At 39.3% G+C, this 19,366-nt stretch overlaps 1 protein-coding gene across 6 annotated transcripts in view; it reads right to left on the bottom strand.

Annotated features, from left to right (window-relative positions):
* FER (FER tyrosine kinase) overlaps positions 1-18,945 on the bottom strand; it is a 442,286-nt gene extending 423,341 nt beyond the window's left edge. For 5 of the 6 annotated variants that reach the window (XM_023258902.2, XM_045034531.1, XM_045034545.1 and 2 more), the window contains exon 1: positions 18,815-18,945. The gene's annotated coding sequence lies outside the window, so the exon portion shown is untranslated. Of the gene's footprint in view, positions 1-14,824; positions 14,968-18,814 lie in introns of those variants that run through there. The other variant, XM_045034529.1, reaches the window with a different exon arrangement.
* Between the last annotated feature and the right edge of the window lie 421 nt (positions 18,946-19,366).

The following is a 19,366-nucleotide window of genomic DNA, read 5'->3' as shown; positions in this document are numbered from 1 at the left end:
ACTGGATTCAACATTCCATTTTTATACAAATTCAAAAATAACTACTTTCTGGCTAATATCCACTACTTTCTTAGACTTCTTTTCTTTTTCTTCATTTCTAGCAGCTGAATTTCTCTTTCAGAATTTTTTTTTTTTTTTTTTTACAATAGGACAACCTCCAACAGAAAATAAAGCAAGACAAGATGTGAACATTGGGCAGGTAGCTAGAGTCACAGATATCTTGGGATCTCACTTCCAATAAGAATTCATAACAGCAAAGCCGCAAATATTTCAACATGGACCTTTAGAATCACTCCCAAATAGTTGAAACTGTTATAGTTAAAACCAGGATTGCTAATGGTTTACTATATTTAGACATTTAACATTTGCATTCACTTCAGGTTTAACATATGAAAGAACTAAGTTCAAACCCCAGTAAACACTTTTATAGCTGGCTCTCCTAGGATAAAGGATGTGACCCAACATTGGTTCCAGATCACAAAAAGAATATACAAGCTATCCAATTTAGAGTTGTCAAGAAAATCAAAACAAGTACATAAAAAGTATATGTACTCACAGCAGCCACCAAACAAACGTTAATGTCCCTCCCCTATATCAGTATCGGAATCCATGTAATTTACTCAAAAACTTTTTCTGACAGATATTGTTTCTACCTTGGAGGTTAAAATGTTCAAGAGGAGAAAGAGGGGTTAGGATAGTGGAACAGCCCAGGAGAACCAAAGCTTGTCTCGTCCCTGAAACGCAGCTAGATCAGGACCAAACCATCTTGAACATCTAGGAAACTGATCTCAGGATTAACAAAACAATCTGCATAACTTGAGCCACAGAAATCAGCAGGTACATGGTGTGGAGAGGTGAACTGGGGAACACAAAAGCTGTGGAAGGTAGACAGCCATTTTTGCAAAGAGAGGGCAAAGATAAAAAGGTGAACCAGGGAAGAGAAAAGCCAGGGAGGGTAAACAGACATTTTTGCAGAGAGAGGGGACAGAGAGAGAAAGAGAAAGGGGGAGACTGCAGCACTTTGGGACAGTACATTCAAAATACAAGGAGAGATAAAGAGTTTCCCAGACAAACAAAAACTAAAGGAATTCATGACCACCAAACTAGCCCTGCAAGAAATTTTAAGGGGGACTCCTCAAGTGGAGAAAAGACAAAACAAAAAACCCCCAAAGCAACAAAGACTAGAAAGGACCAGAGAACATCACCAGAAACACCAACTCTACAGACAGCACGATGGCACTAAATTCGTATCTTTCAGTATTCACTCTAAATGTAAATGGACTAAATCTCCAATCAAAAGACATAGGGTATCAAAATGGATAAAGAAAAAAAAAACAAGACCCATCTATATGCTGCTTACAAGAGACTCATTTTAGACCTAAAGACACCTGCAGATTGCAAGTAAGGGGATGGAGAACCATCTATCATGCTAATGGTCATGAGAAGAAAGCTGGAGTAGCCATATTTATGTCCCAACATGGCAGTTCTCAAACACATAAATCAATTAATCACAGACATAAAGAAAGTCAATGATAATAGTACAATAATTCTAGGCCTTCAACACCCTGCAAGGACACAATGGCTTTGAATACCACACTGGACTGGATGGATTTAACAGATATATTCAGAACATTTTTCCTAAAGCAGCAGAATAAATATTCTTCTCAAGTACACATGGAACATTCTCCACAATAAATCACACACTGCGCAACAAATTGCCCTCAGCAAGTACAAAAAGATCAAGATCATATCTTTCATATTTTCAGATCACAACACTATGAAACTTGAAATCAACTGCAAGAATTTTTAGAAAGACCATAAATACTTGGAGATTAAAAAACATCCTATTAAAGAATGAACAGGGTTAACCAAGAAATTAAAGAGGAAATTAAAAAGTGCATGGAAGCTAATGATAATGAAAACACAACAGTCTAAAACCTCTGGGAAGCAGCAAAGGTGGGCAAAAAAGGGAAGTATATAGCAATCAGGGCCATCCTAAAGAAGGAAAAAAGGAGAAGATGACAGCATAGGAGGGTGCTGGGCTCACCTCATCCTGCTGATCACTTAGATTCCACCCACACCTGCCTAAATAACCCAGAAAACCACCAGAAGACTAGCAGAACGGACTCTCTGGAGCCAAGCGTAGACAAGAGGCCCATGGAAGAGGGTAGGAACGGCAAAGAGACAGTGCTCACGACACGGACTGGCAGGGGGAGCCGGGGCAGTAGAGGGGCAGCCCGTCCGGCAAGGCAGAGCCCCCAAGTCTGACTTGCAAAAACAGAGGGGCCAGACTCTGTGAATTCTGACAGCCAGCGAGACTTAACATCTGGAATGTTAAAAGTCAACAGCTCTAGGGCGCCTGGGTGGCGCAGTCGGTTAAGCGTCCGACTTCAGCCAGGTCACGATCTCGCGGTCCGTGAGTTCGAGCCCCGCGTCAGGCTCTGGGCTGATGGCTCAGAGCCTGGAGCCTGTTTCCGATTCTGTGTCTCCCTCTCTCTCTGCCCCTCCCCCGTTCATGCTCTGTCTCTCTCTGTCCCAAAAATAAAAAATAAAAACGTTGAAAAAAAAAATTAAAAAAAAAAAAAAAGAAAAAACAAGTCAACAGCTCTGCTCTCAGAGAGCGGCAAGGGCGAGAGGACGCTGGGAGAGAGAGTTGTTGAGCCCGGGAAGACAGAACACAGCTAAGCAGGAAGACAAAGGTGCTGGAAACACCATCTCCCTCTCCTATCCCCCAGCCGAAATCCCAAAGGGAACTAGTTCCTGTCAACGACCTTGCTTGCACCGCGCAAACACCCAACACTGTGCTTCTGTGGATCCATCCATATAACGGGTCTTCCTTCCTCCCGGTGCCTCAGGGCCCCTCCCAAAGTGGACCACCAAAGGCAAAGTGAGCTGAGTCTGCCCCTCCTGCCCCTGTGAACCTTGTGGATCCACCCCAGCTAATACACCAAGTCCCATGACAGAAGCACCACAAGCCTGGCGGTGTGCAAGTAGCCCAAAAAGGGGCCACACCACTTTACAGTGAATCCTGCCCCTGGGAGAGTGGAAGATAAGGTATACACCAGTCTGACTATGGCCCCAGCAGTGGGCTGGAGACAGATATCAGGTCCGACTGCAGCCCCGCTCATCAACACAAGTTACTCCAAACAGCACAGGGGAAGTGCCCTGCAATTGGGCACCACCGTAGGGACTATCCAAAATGACAAAACAGAAGAATTCTCCTCAAAAGAAACTCCAGGAAGTAGCGACAGCTAACAAATTGATCAAAAACAATTTAAGCAATATAACGGAACAAGAATTTAGAATAATAGTCATAATATTAATCGCTGGACTTGAAAAAAGTATAGAGGACAGCAGAGAATCTATTGCTACAGAGAACAAGGGACTAAGAAATAGTCATGAGGAAATAAAAAAAGCTATAAATGAGGTGCAAAATATAATGGAGGTGACCACAGCTCGGATTGAAGAGGCAGAGGAGAAAATAGGTGAATTAGAAGATAAAATTATAGAAAGAGGAATATGAGAAAAAAAGACATTAAAAAAAACCAGGAGTATGAGGGGAGAATTAGAGAACTAAGTGATGCAATCAAACAGAATAATATCCATATCATAGGAATTCCAGAAGAAGAAGAGAGTGAGAAAGGGGCTGAAGGTGTACTTGAACAAATCATAGCTGAGAACTTCCCCGATCTGGGGAAGGAAAAAGGCATTGAAATCCAAGAGGCACAGAGAACTCCCTTCAGACGTAACTTGAATCGATCTTCTGCATGATATATCATAGGGAAACTGGCAAAATACAAGGATAAAGAGAAAATTCTGAAAGCAGTTAGGGATAAACAGGCTCTAACTTACAAAGGTAGACACATAAGGATAGCAGCAGACCTATCTACTGAAACTTGGCAGGCCAGAAAGCATTGGCAGGAAATCTTCAATGTGATGAACAAAAAAAAATGCAGCTGAGAATCCTTTATCCAACAAGCCTGTCATTCAGAATAGGAGAGAGTAAGGTTTTCCCAAACAAACAAAAACTGAAGGAATTCGTCACCACTAAACCAGCCCTACAAGAGATCCTAAGGCGGATTCTGTGAGTGAAATGTTGCAAGGACCACAAAGTACCAGAGACATCACTACAAGCATGAAACCTACAGATATCACAATGACTCTAAACCCCTATCTTTCTATAATAACAATGAATGTAAATGGACTAAATGCTCCAACCAAAAGACAGAGGGTATCAGAATGGATAAAACAACAAGACCCATCTATTGGCTGTCTAAAAGAGACTCATTTAAGACCTGAAGATACCTTCAGATTGAAAGTGAGGGCATGGAGAACTATCTATCATGTTACTGGAACTCAAAAGAAAGCTGGAGTAGCCATACTTATATCAGACAAACTAGATTTTAAATGAAAGGCTGTAACAAGAAATGAAGAAGGGCATTATATAATAATTACAGGGTCTATCCATCAGGAAGAGCTAACAATTATAAATGTCTACGCGCCAAATACAGGACCCCCCAAATATATAAAACAATCACAAACTTAAGTAACCTTATTGATAAGAATGTGGTAATTGCAGGGGATTTATTTAATACCCCACTTACAACAATGGATACATCATCTAGCCACAGGATCAATAAACAAGGGCCCTGAATGATACATTGGATCAGATGGACTTGACAGATATATTTAGAACTCTGCATCCCAATGCAACAGAATATACTTTCTTCTCAAGTGCACATGGAACATTCTCCAAGATAGATCACATACTGGGTCACAAAACAGCCTTTCATAAGTATAAAAGAATTGAGATCATACCATGCACACCTTCAGACCACAAATTCTATGAAACTTGAAATCAACCACAAGAAAAAGTCTGGAGGCCGCCAAAAGCATGGAGGTTAAAGAATACCCTACTAAAGAATGAATGGGTCAACCAGGCAATTAGAGAAGAAATTTAAAAATACATGGAAACAAATGAAAATAAAAATACAACAACCCAAACACTTTGGGATGCAGCGAAGGCAGTCCTGAGAGGAAAATACATTGCAATCCAGGCCTATCTCAAGAAACAAGAAAAATCCCAAACACAAAACCTAACAGCACACCTAAAGGAAACAGAAGCAGAACAGCAAAGACACCGCAAACCCAGCAAAAGAAGAGAAATAATAAAGATCAGAGCAGAAATAAACAATATAGAATCTAAAAAAACTGTAGAGCAGATCAATGAAACCAAGAGTTGGTTTTTTGAAAAAATAAACAAAATTGATAAACCTCTAGCCAGGCTTCTCAAAAAGAAAGGGGAGATGACCCAAGCAGATAAAATCATTAATGAAAATAGAATTACTACAACCAATCCCTCAGAAATACAAGCAATTATCAGGGAATACTATGAAAAATTATATGCCAACAAACTGGACAACCTGGAAGAAATGGACAAATTCCTAAACACCCACACTCTTCCAAAACTCAAACAGGAAGAAATAGAAAACTTGAACAGACTCATAACCAGCGAAGAAATTGAATCAGTTATCAAAAATCTCCCGACAAATAAGAGTCCAGGACCAGATGGCTTCCCAGGGGAGTTCTACCAGACATTTAAAGCAGAGATAATACCTATCCTTCTCACACTGTTCTAAAAAATTGAAAGGGAAGGAAAACTTCCAGACTCATTCTATGAAGCCAGCATTACTTTGATTCCCAAACCAGAGAGAGACCCAGCAAAAAAAGAGAACTACAGGCCAATATCCCTGATGAATATGGATGCAAAAATTCTCAACAACATACTAGCAAATCGAATTCAACAGCATGTAAAAAGAATTATTCACCACGATCAAGTGGGATTCATTCCTGGGCTGCAAGGCTGGTTCCACATTTGCAAATCAATCAATGTGCTACATCTCATTAATAAAAGAAAAGATAGAACCATATGATCCTGTCAATCCATGCAGAAAAAGCATTTGACAAAATTCAGCATTCTTTCTTAATAAAAACCCTCAAGAAAGTCGGGATAGAGGGAACGTATTTAAGCATCATAAAAGCCATTTATGAAAAGCCCACAGCTAATATCATCCTCAATGGGGAAAAACTAAGAGCTTTACCCGAGATCAGGAACACGACAGGGATGTCCACTCTCACCGCTGTTGTTTAACATAGTGTTGGAAGTTCTAGCACCAGCAATCAGACAACAAAAGGAAATCAAAGGCATCAAAACTGGCAAAGATGAAGTTAAGCTTTCACTTTTTGCAGGTGACATGATATTATACCTGGAAAACCTGACAGACTCCACCAAAAGTCTGCTAGAACTGATACATGAATTCAGCAGAGTCGCAGGATACAAAATCAATGTACAGAAATCAGTTGCATTCTTATACACTAATAAGGAAGCAACAGAAAGACAAATAAAGAAACTGATCCCATTCACAATTGCACCAAGAAGCATAAAATACCTAGGAATAAACCTAACCAACGATGTAAAAGATCTGTATGCTGAAAACTATAGAAAGCTTATGAAGGAAATTGAAGAGGATACAAAGAAATGGAAAAACATTCCATGCTCATGGACTGGAAGAATAAATATTGTTAAAATGTCAATACTACCCAAAGCTATCTACACATTCAATGCAATCCCAATCAAAATTGCACCAGCATTCTTCTCAAAACTAGAACAAGCAATCCTAAAATTTGTATGGAACCACAAAAGACCAAAGTATATTCGTGTAAGGAGCAATGAATAGCCAAAGTAATTTTGAAGAAGAGGACTAAAGCAGGAGGCATCACAATCCGAGACTTTAGCCTCTACTACAAAGCTGTAATCATCAAGACAGCATGGTATTGGCACAAAAAAGGACACATAGACCAATGGAATACAATAGAAACCCCAGAACTAGACCCACTAACGTATGGCCAACTCATCTTTGACAAAGCAGGAAAGAACATCCAATGGAAAAAAGACAATCTCTTTAACAAATGGTGCTGGGAGAACTGGACAGCAACATGCAGAAGGTTGAAACTAGACCACTTTCTCACACCATTCACAAAAATAAACTCAAAATGGATAAAGGACCTGAATGTGAGACAGGAAACCATCAAAACTCTAGAGGAGAAAGCAGGAAAAGACCTCTCTGACCTCAGCTGCAGCAATTTCTTACTTGACACATCCCCAAAGACAAGGGAATTAAAAGCAAAAATGAACTATTGGGACCTCATGAAGATAAAAAGCTTCTGCACTGCAAAGGAAACCATCAACAAAACTAAAAGGCAACCAATGGAATGGGAAAAGATATTTGCAAATGACATATCATATAAGAGTTCATATCCAAAATCTATAAAGAGCTCTCCAAACTCCACACCCGAAAAACAAATAACCCAGTGAAGAAATGGGCAGAAAACATGAAAAGACACTTCTCTAAAGAAGACATCCGGATGGCCAACAAGCACATGAAAAGATGCTCAACCTCGCTCCTCATTAGGGAAATACAAATCAAAACCACACTCAGATACCACCTCACATCAGTCAGAGTGGCTAAAATGAACAAATCAGGAGATTATAGATGCTGGTGAGGATGTGGAGAAACGGGAACCCTCTTGCACTGTTGGTGGGAATGCAAACTGGTGCAGCTGCTCTGGAGAACAGTGTGGAGGTTCCTCAAAAAATTAAAAATAGATCTACCTTATGACCCAGCAATAGCACTGCTAGGAACTTACCCAAGGGTTACAGGAGTGCTGATGCATACGGGCACTTGCAGCCCAATGTTTATAGCAGCACTTTCAACAATAGCCAAATTATGGGAAGAGCCTAAATTCCATCAACTGATGAATGGATAAAGCAACTGTGGTTTATATACACAATGGAATACTATGTGGCAATGAGAAAGAATGAAATACGGCATTTTGTAGCAATGTGGATGGAACCAGATAGTGTTATGCTAAGTGAAATAAGTCATACAGAGAAAGACAGATAACATATGTTTTCACTCTTGTGTAGATCCTGAGAAATTTAACAAAAGACCATGGGGGAGGAGAAGGAAAAAAAAAAAAAAAGAGGTTAGAGTGGGAGAGAGCCAAAGCATAAGAGACTCTTAAAAACTGAGAACAAACTGAGGGTTGATGGGGGTGGGAGGGAGGAGAGGGTGGGTGATGGGTATTGAGGAGGGCAGCTGTTGGGATGAGCACTGGGTGTTGTATGGAAACCAATTAGACAATAAATTTCATATTTAAAAAAATAATAAAAATTTTTAAAAATAAAAGACAAAAAAAAACAAAAAGAAGGAAAAAAGCTCTCAAATACACAACCTAACCTTACACTTTAAAGAGCTGGAAAAAGAACAGCAAATAAACCCAAAACCAGTAGAAGAAGGGAAATAATAAGATTAGACCAGAAATTAATGATTATCGAAATAAAAAAAATTAAAAAATTAAAAAATAAACACAGTAGAACAGATAAATGAAACCAGAAGTTGGTTCTTTGAAAGAATTAATAAAATTGATAACCCCCGAGCCAGACTGATCAAAAAGAAAAAGGAAAGGACCTGAAAAAATAAATTCATGAATGAAAGAGGAGAGATCACAACCAACATAGCAGAAATACAAACAATAATAAGATAATATTATGAGCAATTATATGCCAACCAATTAGGCATAATGAACAAATTCCTAGAAACATATAAATTACCAAACTCAAACAGGAACAAATAGAAAATTTGAACAGACCCATAAACAGTAAAGAAATTGAATCAGTAATCAAAAATCTCCCAAAAAACAAGAGTCCAGGGCCAGATGGTTTTCCAGGGGAATTCTACCAAACATTTACAGAAAAGTATACCTATTCTTTTGAATCTGTTCCAAAAATAGAAAAAAAGGAAAACTTCCAAACTCGTTCTACATGGCCAGCATTACCTTGATTCCAAAACCAGACAAAGACCCCATTAAAAAGGAGAACTACACTACAGACCAATTTCCCTGATGAACATAAATGTAAAAATTCTCAACAATATACTAGCAAACCAGATCCAACATTACATTAAAAGAATTATTCACCATGATCAAGTGGGATTTATTCTTGGGATGCAGGGCTGATTCAATATCCATAAATCAATCAATGTGATACATCACATTAATAAAACAAAGGATAAGAACACATGATCTTCTCAAAAGATGCAGAAAAAGCATTTGACAAAATACAGCATCCTTTTTTGATAAAAGCCCTCAAGAAAATAGGGATAGAAGAAACAGATCTCAAGATCATAAAGGCCATATATGAAAACACACAGCTAATATCATCCTCAATGGGAAAAATTGAGAGCTTCCCCCTAAGGTCAAAAACACGACAGGAATGCCCACTCTCACCACTGCTATTCAACATTGTGTTGTAAGTACTAGCTTCAGCAATTAGACAATAAAAACAAGTAAAAGGCATCCATATTGGCAAGGAGGAAGTCAAACTTTCACTCTTCACAGATGATATGATATTGTATGTAGAAAACTCAAGACTCCACCAAAAAACTGCTAGAACTGATTCATGAATTCAGCAAAGTCGCAGGATATATATCAATGTACAAAAATTGGCTGCATTTCTGTACACCAATAATGAAACAGAAGAAAGGGAAATCAAGAAATCAATCCCATATACAACTGCACCAAAAACCATAAAATATTTAGGAATAAACCTAACAAAAGAGATGAAAAATCTATACACTGAAAGCTATAGAAAGCTATGTAAGAAACTGAAGAAGACACAGAGAAATGGAAAAGCACTCTATGCTCATGGAATGGAAGAACAAATATTGTTAAAATGTCCATACACCCAAAGCAATTTACACATTCAATGTAATCCCTATCCAAATACCACCAGTATTCTTCATAGAGCTAGAACAAACACCACCAGCATTCTTCATAGAGCTAGAACAAACAATCCTAAAATTTGTATGGAACCATAAAAGATCCTGAATAGCCAAAGTAATGTAGAAAAAGAAAACCAAAGCTGCAGGCATCACAATTCCAGACTTTAACCTGTATTACAAAGCTGTAATATCAAGACAGTGTGGTACTGGCACAAAAACAGACACAGTGGAACAGACCAATGGAACAGAACAGAGAACCCAGAAACTGACCCACAAATGTTATGATTAACTAATCTTTGGCAAAGCAGGAAATAGTATCCAAAGGAAAAAAGATAGTCTCTTCAGCAAATGGTGCTGGGAGAACTGGGCAGCAACATGCAGAAGAATGAAACTGGACCACTTGCTTACACCCTTCACAAAAGTAAACTTAAAATGGATGAAAGAGCTAAACGTAAGACAGAAGCCATCAAAATCCTAGAGGAGAAAATAGTCAACAACTTCTTTGACCTTGGCCGCAGCAACTTCTTACTCAACATGTCTCATGAGGCAAGGGAAACAAATGCAAAAACTACTGGGATCTCATCAAGATAAAAAGCAAAGGAAACAATCAGCAAAACTAAAAGGCAACTCAAGGAATAGGAGAAGATATTTGCAAATGACATATCATATAAGAGTTCATATCCAAAATCTATAAAGAACATATCAAACTCAACATCCAAAAAAATAAATAATCCAGTGAAGACATGGGCAAAAGACATGAATAGACACTTTTCTAAAGAAGACATCCAGATGACTAACAGACACATGAAAAGATGCTCAACATCACTCATCATCAGGGAAATACAAATCAAAACCACAATGCGATACCACCTCATACCTGTCAGAATGGCTAAAAGTAACTCAGGCAACAACAGATGTTGGCGAGGATGGGAAATGCTTTGCACCATTAGTGGGAATGCAAACTGCTGCAGCCACTCTGGAAACCAGTATGAAGGTTCCTCAAAAAATTAAAAATAGAACTACCCTATGACCCAGGTATTTATCCAAGGATACAAAAATGCTATTTCAAAGGGGCACAGGTACCCCAATGTTTATACCAGTGCTATCCACAATACCCAAATTATGGAAGGGGTCCAAATGTCCATCAACTGATGAATGGATAAAGATGTGGTATATGTATACAATGGAGTATCTCTAGGCAAATTAAAAAGAATGAAATCTTGCTATGTGCAACACAACATGGATGGAACTACAGTGTATTATGCTAAACAAGTCAGTCAGAAAAAGACAAATATATAATGTCACTCATAAGTGTCATTTAAGAAACAAAACAGATGAACATAGGGAAGGAAAGCAAAAATAAGATAAACCATGAAACTCTTAAATACAGAGAACAAACTGAGAGTTGCTGGCAGGTGTTGGATGGGGGATGGGCTAAATGTACGATGGGCACTGAGGGCACTTGTTGGGATGAGCACTGGGTATTATAAGTAAGTGATGAATCACTAAATTCTATTCCTGAAATCATTATTACACTATATGTTAACTAATTAGGATATAATTTTTTTAAAAAAATGTTCAGGAGGGGAAGAAAAAAGTAATATACATGAATAAATAATTATAACACAATATGTCATATTGTGTTACATAATAATATGTTACATAACAGTAGAGAAACAAATCATTCCTGCTTTGTAAAAATGTTCTAATATATATAAATCTAGATAAAGATTCTATACTTTGTCCAACATAACTGTTTATAAATAATTGGAATAGTGATCTAACACGTTGTCACTAATAATTATCTGAGACAACTACATTGTTTAGATCCCTTTAATTACTTTACTATTGCCAATTTATTCTATGCATTACATAGAGAGCTAAGAGGCCTGACAAAGTAATAGTACTTAACCAGAATACATAAATTCATAAATTCTGAATGAATTTGAAATATGAGTGACTGAATCTGCATCATTAGAAAATCTACCATAAATCACAGATTCTATACAAAAAAAAGTGACGCCTAAAAATGTTTCCTTTCCTCTAAGCAAAGCAAATTTTTAAAACCTCAATGAAAATTGAAATGACGGTTAATCTGTATAAGAAAGTATATACAGAGTATGTGATGTTGAAGGAAATATAATTCAAGAGGAAATGAGAACACTGTATAAACATTTTCATGAAGTAAGAGGTGGTATGGCTTCTAGGGCAGCTACTGACCCAGTTATTACCCAAATTGAATATCAGTAAAAGATTCAAATGTATTTTCCTTTGTAGAATATGAATGTAACAGAAAAGCCCCAATCAACTAACAAGGGAAGCTTGGAAAATCCTCCAGAGCTGGACATTCAAAGAGCAGAAAGGACACAATCTACAGAAGTGTTCAACTCCAAGGACAAAACATATTCAAGAAAGAGCAGCAAGAATTAGGCATCACAGTGACCAAGAACTAACTTTTCATCCTTGTGACAATGCGGCAGACTTTGTGATCAAATCAGAAATACTCTTTTGTTCTGCAAACCCCAGGTCATAAAAACCAAGAATAATAATCTTTGCTGTAAAATACACTAATGATATAATGCAACATCATCCAGACTTCATTTTAGAAACAAAAAACTGTTGAACAGTGGAATTGTTAAGGGTCTGAAGGGATCACTTAAAATTTTCAATTAAGTTGAAACATATTTTATGTGGGTAGTTATATCCTAGATCCACAAGGCTTTGGAGAAATAACACTTGCTAATGTCAAGGGTCTAATGAACATAGGTTTTCTAAGTCTTCACTTCTAACTGTATGTTATATATACTACATCCATACAAGATGAGCTATTTAAAAGCAATCTCATTCACAGCAATGTAATTTTAAAGATACTTTTCCGACTTAGCCAATGTAAAGAGCATTTTTATATACTAAACATCTACAATATAAATATTCTAGCATTGAAGGGTTCCCATTCTCCTAAAACCATTTGTCCCACTACAGAAATACTTTTTCAGCAAGTGAAATAATTTAGACTGGGAAACTAATTTCAATTTTTCTATAATAATTAGTATTATTTTATTTACAATAAAGACCAGGGTGTTGATGCTCACATATTTTTAATTCTTTTGTAATGTTTATTTATTTTAGAGACAGTAAGAGCACAAGCAGGGTCAGGGCACAGAGAGAGGGAGACAGAGTCTGAAACAGGCTCCAGGCTCTGAGCTGTCAGCACAGAGCCTGAAGCAGGGCTCAAACCCACAAACCATGAGATCATGACCTGAGCCGAAGTCAGACACTCAACCAACTGAGCCACCCAGGTGCCCCATTGTTCACATATTTTTAAATGTTCATTATCAGTTATTCTTTTAAATGTAAGATTCTTCATTATCTGTTACATAAAATTAATACAGTAATCTTTTCTTCTGTAACGTGACAAGACTGACAAATGAAGAGGCACTCATTTCTGGAAAATGTGGAAGTAACTTGGGTCTCAGTTGTAGTACTATAAGGTGTGTCTCAGGATTTGTTACTAATAGCAGTTATAGACATTTTTAAATGACTCCCTTTCCTTGGTAAATCAGAGTAGATTCAAGTTTATCCCCACAATTATGTCACTCTCAATTATTTGCATTCTGATATGCTTTCTTTTTTCTTTTAAGTTTATTTATTTTGAGAGAGAGAGAGAACGAGACCAAGCGAGGGGGCAGGACAGAGAGAGAGAGACAGAGAGAGAGAGAGACAGAGAGAGAGAGAGAATCCCAAGCAGGTTCCAAACTGTCAGCACAGAGCCCAATGTGGGGCTCAATCTCATGGTTCATGAGATCATGACCTGAGCCGAGATTAAGAGTGGGACACTCAACCCAGACACCCCCAATATGCTTTCTTGAGTCACAGAGGGTGAGATGGAATTAAAGAGAGCAGACTAAGAAACTGCACATTAGAATATGTCACACATGTAAATATCTTATACTAGGATGGGGAAAAAATGAGAATCACTGACTTAGATTACAAAATTTTGTTTTATTTCTGGGTAACACATAAAAACTATGTGGTCCAACTCCTAACTCTATTCAGCTCACTGCTTGCTTCATGACACCCTTCACATTTAAGTGTTAAGGAATTAGAATCCTACACTTACAGAGTACACATTTTTAAATGTAGATATTTATAAAATGCTCCCCTAAAAAATAATCATATACATCAGCAGTAGAAGGAAAACATTCATGTAAGAGTTTTACTTAATATTACATCTGAAAATAAGGGGGTTTTTTTCCATTTTATTTTTTAAACGTTTATTTTAGGGAGACAGAGAGAGACAGAGTGTGAGCAGGGAAAGGGAACAGAGAGAGGGAGACACAGAATCCAAAGCAGGCTCCAGGCTCCAAGCTGTGAGCACAAAGCCCAAAGAGGGGCTCAAACCCACCACCTGTGAGGTCATGACCTAAGCCAAAGTTGGACACTTAACCGACTGATCCACCCAGGCACCAGGAGAATAAAGTTTAAGTTTTAAACATATTAAGTAAATGCGGTTTAAGGAAGGGAAGAACACTAGTTAGAGATTTAAGAAAGTAACACTTAGCTTTTCTGTACCACTTTTAAGCAAATATTTGTGGTTAAAATGAAAGGAATTTCGGGAAACCATCTACCAACAGATGATAATCCAAGGTGAAAGAAAAATAATTCAGGAATTCAGACAAACTAGACATATTTTGAGGTAAAAAGCATTTAAAGTGAATTTCCAACTACCCCTACTGAAACACAGTAATTTGAAGAACAAAGAACAGCTAATATGAGATATTGATAATTATTTCATTTGAACAAATATAAATGTCGTTCAATTTATATAAACTTAATTTACATTACTCAACATCGAAGGTCTAAATTTGGGGACTTTTAGGATGGTAGAATAAACACAGTAATACTAGGAGAGATAAAATTAAAGCTACCATGTAATGAACTGAATATGAAAGTTGAGGACTTCCTAAATTCAGGAATTTTACCTAGATTGTCTTATTCTTCTTCATAACAACCTTGTGAGGCAATCTCATCCTCATTCTACAGATGAGGAAACTAGGATTTAAAGAGATTACATAACTTGCCCAAGATTCCACAGAAGAAAATTCTGATTTGTGACTGAAATCCAGACTATCTGCCTCCAAAAGAAATGAATCTTCTTTCACCACACCCTGGCAAAAAAAAACCTACATTAAAAATTTTAGCATTTTAATTAGAACCTTCAAAAGGAGGAGACAATATCAAGTTTTTAGTAAGTGATGATATATAAACTAAATCTATATACTTCATAGCTTGATAAGTATATATGAATAGTTAAGAAATAATGTCATCCATGATATTTCAGAGTTAAATATGTAATATCCTCCAAAATGGAGAAATTGGAAACTTTTTGTAGAAACTCACTAAGTAAACTTCTTACCTAGATATTTTGAATTCCAAAGAAAAAACTTGGGAGGTCTCATATTTTGTCAGCCATACTGAAGTTTCACATGAGTAACTAAGATTACATTTATACTTATAAGAAAAAGTGAGAAATTGCTTCTCTTGTTTTTGTTGTTGTTGTTGTTGTTGCTCTAATCTGTCCTCTATTTATTCTTTTCCATTTTTCTTCCAGACCTTGGAGGACTCTTCTAATTTAGGGTAACCAAGTCTCAAGTTCAAGAACTGTAAGATTAGGTACAGGTACAGATGTACTGCAATAGAGACCATCGAACTGCAATGATTGGTAGGGCTTTATAGAAGAAACAAAAGTTTCATTTATTTTCCAAAGTATCAACCACCATGGAATTATTGGTGACTTTTCTTTTCTATAGTCTTTTTAACTGATTTTAAAGCATTTAACTTTTATAATCAAAATAAAAATAGGAAGGAAAGAAGAAAAGAGGGAAGGAGGCAGAGAAAAAAAAACTGGAACTTCAATTAAAACATATGTAAACATCTTGGGGCTCCTGGGTGGCTCAGTTGGTTGAGCGTCCAACTTCGGCTCAGGTCATGATCTAGCACTCCGTGAGTTCGAGCCGCACGTCGGATTCTGTGCAGATAGCTCAGAGCCTGGAGCCTGCTTCCAATTCTGTGTCTCCCTCTCTTTCTGCCCCTCCCCTGCTCATGCTCTGTCTCACTCACTCTCAAAAATGAATAAATGTTTAAAAAAATTTTTTTAACATAGGTAAACATCTTATTTTTTTCAAGTTCCAAAACTATGACCTGCCTGTTCTCTTTAATCTCTCAGGGTGTGGTAAATTAACCATACATAAGCATGCCAAATGAAATATGGAGAAATAATAACAAGGCAATCTGAGATCTATAAATTCTGAGACACAGCTCTTAATCTCAATATTTAAGAAATTAGTTATATAAATGAGGTTAAGTAAGAAAAACACATTTAGGGTATACTAAAACTGAAAAGCAGGATTCAAATACTCAAAGAAGAATGCAGGGATTTCCTAAATATGGAAAAATTCCAAATATAACATACACATATGTGAACTTATACCCATTTATTATTATTTTATTATAAACTGAAGGTCTGTTTTCAAATATTCTGCTAGCAGCACCATGAAACACCACCCAAGACACTTTTGAATCCTATCAAAATACTGACTTAAATGTTTCTAGACAATTACTTCATTTTCCATGAAACAGTTCTTTAAAAAGTTCCCATTTGTAGGCTTTCTTTTTCCATTGCAAAAATATACTTATTCCAAAACAACATACATAAGATTGATCCAATTTATTAAGTGTGTTACTGAAACACTGAATAAGTGATGGTCCTTTGGACCTGTCTTCAAAAGAAGATGGTCATTTAAAAATCAAGTACAAAACTATTAATACAAGAGTCCAATTTTAAAACAAACTTGTATTTGTACAAGTTCATTTGATTTCTTTTTTTATTACCAAAATGCAGTTTACTCATCTGGGCCTTGATTTACAAACACGATGACTTCCTAGTCACTCACAAGATTGCTTTGTAAATGTCATGTAAATTAACTTACTATTGTTTTTATAAACACTATTTCCATCTGCAAAAAGAAACTGAGTTCCTTACATATTTTGGTACGATATATATTTATGCTGGTTTTCAAACTTGATCATTTCAGTTCTTTTTCTTAGTATATACCATGTTAACAGCTACCTTGGAAAAGTTATTGCTGTGTAGGTGGTCGGCTAATTACTTCATTGTTTGAAATTTTTCGTAGTAAAATAAAGGAGAAAATAAGCTTGAAATGTTCACAGACCAGAGTTATAAGCCTGTAAAATTTGAAGATGAAATGAAAGTGATTTCTCTACCAAAAGTGTGAATTCTTACTTCCAAACTACTGACATCAACCTTTCAAGTAGTGCAGAAGCTGCATTAACTGGACCCTAAATAATTTTATATGGTATATATTAAATGCTGCTGACCATCAGTGCAGAAGGGAAACAGATCTTGACCAAAGGTCTATCTGGGAAGAAAAGAGGGAAAAGGTTTCCAAGTAGGTTCATATACTCTAAATACATTCACAACACCTTTGGAAGTATATATAGTTCCCTTGGTTCAAGAGTAGTAGCAAAAATGATTCCTGGATCCCAAAAGATTACATTCAGCTTTCCTTTGCATTCTGACAAACGTGTGGTTCTTCTTGAATATTTCTTTCTCAAGACCATAAAGGTATACCAAGACTACACTAACTCGCGAAGTAATGACATTTTGCAAGTTTTTTTTAAAATCCTATTCCCATTCCATAAGTTAAAAAGTGTTTTCTAGTCTTTAATCACTAAAATAGTTTTGGAGGTTTTTTTCCTTATAAATTTTTCCTCAACACTTTTATACACGGTGACTACTCCACTGGAGAAACTGTTTTATCTTAAAATGCCTGGAGAAAGGAAAAAGGTACTACTGTACCTTTAGAGCGGTTTATTCCAAAGTAACAGTAAGACCATTATGAATATATGCAGCTTTTTACAAATTAAAAAGATTAAGACTTTTTTTTCTTAACCATAAGGCAAACGAAAATGAAAGGCTACCAGCCTTAATAAATTACTGGACTTGGGACTGCACAGCACTAAATATCAAGATCACAAATGTACAAAGTAAAAAACGACAACTTCACAATTAAATCAATTTGTGCACGACGTACCGGCCCGGCTCTACCAACACCAACCCAGTTAGCGTTTCAGAAAGTTGATACTAAAGACTCTGAGGCTGACCGAGAGGTGCCTCCAAACACCTCCTCAACCCTAAATGGCAAAGAGAGTACAGAGCAGAAATTGCCCCGGCTGCATTAGCTTCACACTTAACAATTTAACTCTTGACTATGTCTAGGGGGTCACCTCTGGCCAAGACAGGAGCAGTGATCGAAGGTGGGAGATAAAAGCGGGAGGGGGGGAAGCTGAGGCACAGAAGACGGGCTGCGGACGGGCTCCGCGGGTCAAGGGGGACTGCAGGGCCCCAGAGGCAGGATGGGACTGAGGGAACACCTAGGGGTTGGGGGTGGTCGCCCCAGCCAGAGGGCCGCGCCAGGAAAGGAGCGCTCGGAGAGAAGGGGGTGCGGGCATGATGGGTGGTGCCCACAGCCCCGCAAACACCGCCCCACACCCCGCAGCCCACCGACCCCGGCGATGGGGCGGGGCCGCTGAGCCCGCCTCAGCCCTTTCGCGCCGGCACCCGCCCCCTCAGCCTCCAGTCCCGGGTTGGTGGGAGGGGCCGGCCTCGCCGACCCGGGGGGTGCAGCGCGGCCCGAGCCCCAACCAGGAATGCTCCGTTGCCGGTGGAGGACGGGCGGGAGACCCTGCAGGCTGGGGCGGGAGTGGGGGTGGCCGAGGGCGGAGGAAGAGCCTTCGGCGCAGCCGCCGCCGGCCAGGGCTGAGTCCCAGGCGCCCCCCTGCGGGCAGGGGGTGTTGCCCCCTATCTCCGCAGGCCTCTCCTCCTAGTCCCCCGTCCCTCGGCGTTGCCCCGGGCAACAGCGCCAGCCGCCGGCGGCGCGAAACTCACCTACCTAGAACCTGACAAGCAGGAGCCCCTCAGACCCGGGAGCCAGTCGCCACCCCGCGTCACGGGGACCACCACAGCCAATGGGCGCCGCTGTCACGAGCCTCTGCGGCCAATCAAACTGCACTCCGGTCTTCGGGCACCCTCGAGGCCCCAGCCAATGGGCACGAGCCGAAGGCGGGCGCTGCCGCCCGGCCCCCAACCCCCTCCTCCCCCACCTCCCAGGAGGCGGGGCGCGGCCGATTGGCCCTGGACCCCGAGGGGTGGGTTTCAGGGTCCAGGCCGGGTGGGCGCGCGCGGACCCGGGGCTGCGGGCGCGGCAAAGGGAAGCGTGGAGCTTTGGCTGCTGCCCTCTGGGCCTGGTCCCCGGCTCGGGTGGGGTCCCGAGGTCCTCCTGTTCGCGTTCCCCTCCTCGTTCCTGTGATCCGCTCCTCTCTACCCGGAGTCGAGGGCTGCGGGGGTGGGAGTGAGGGCGGGATGGGGCCGGAGGCGGACGGCGGCGTCACAGGAAACTTTGGGAGGCTCGCCTGGCCGCGACCGGGAAGTGGCCGGGCCGGGG

This window comes from Felis catus, chromosome A1 (assembly GCF_018350175.1).
Source record: "Felis catus isolate Fca126 chromosome A1, F.catus_Fca126_mat1.0, whole genome shotgun sequence".
NCBI classification, from domain to species: Eukaryota; Metazoa; Chordata; class Mammalia; order Carnivora; family Felidae; genus Felis; species Felis catus.
The sequence above is the reverse complement of the archived record's forward strand: the minus strand, read 5'-3'. Positions and strand labels throughout refer to the sequence as shown.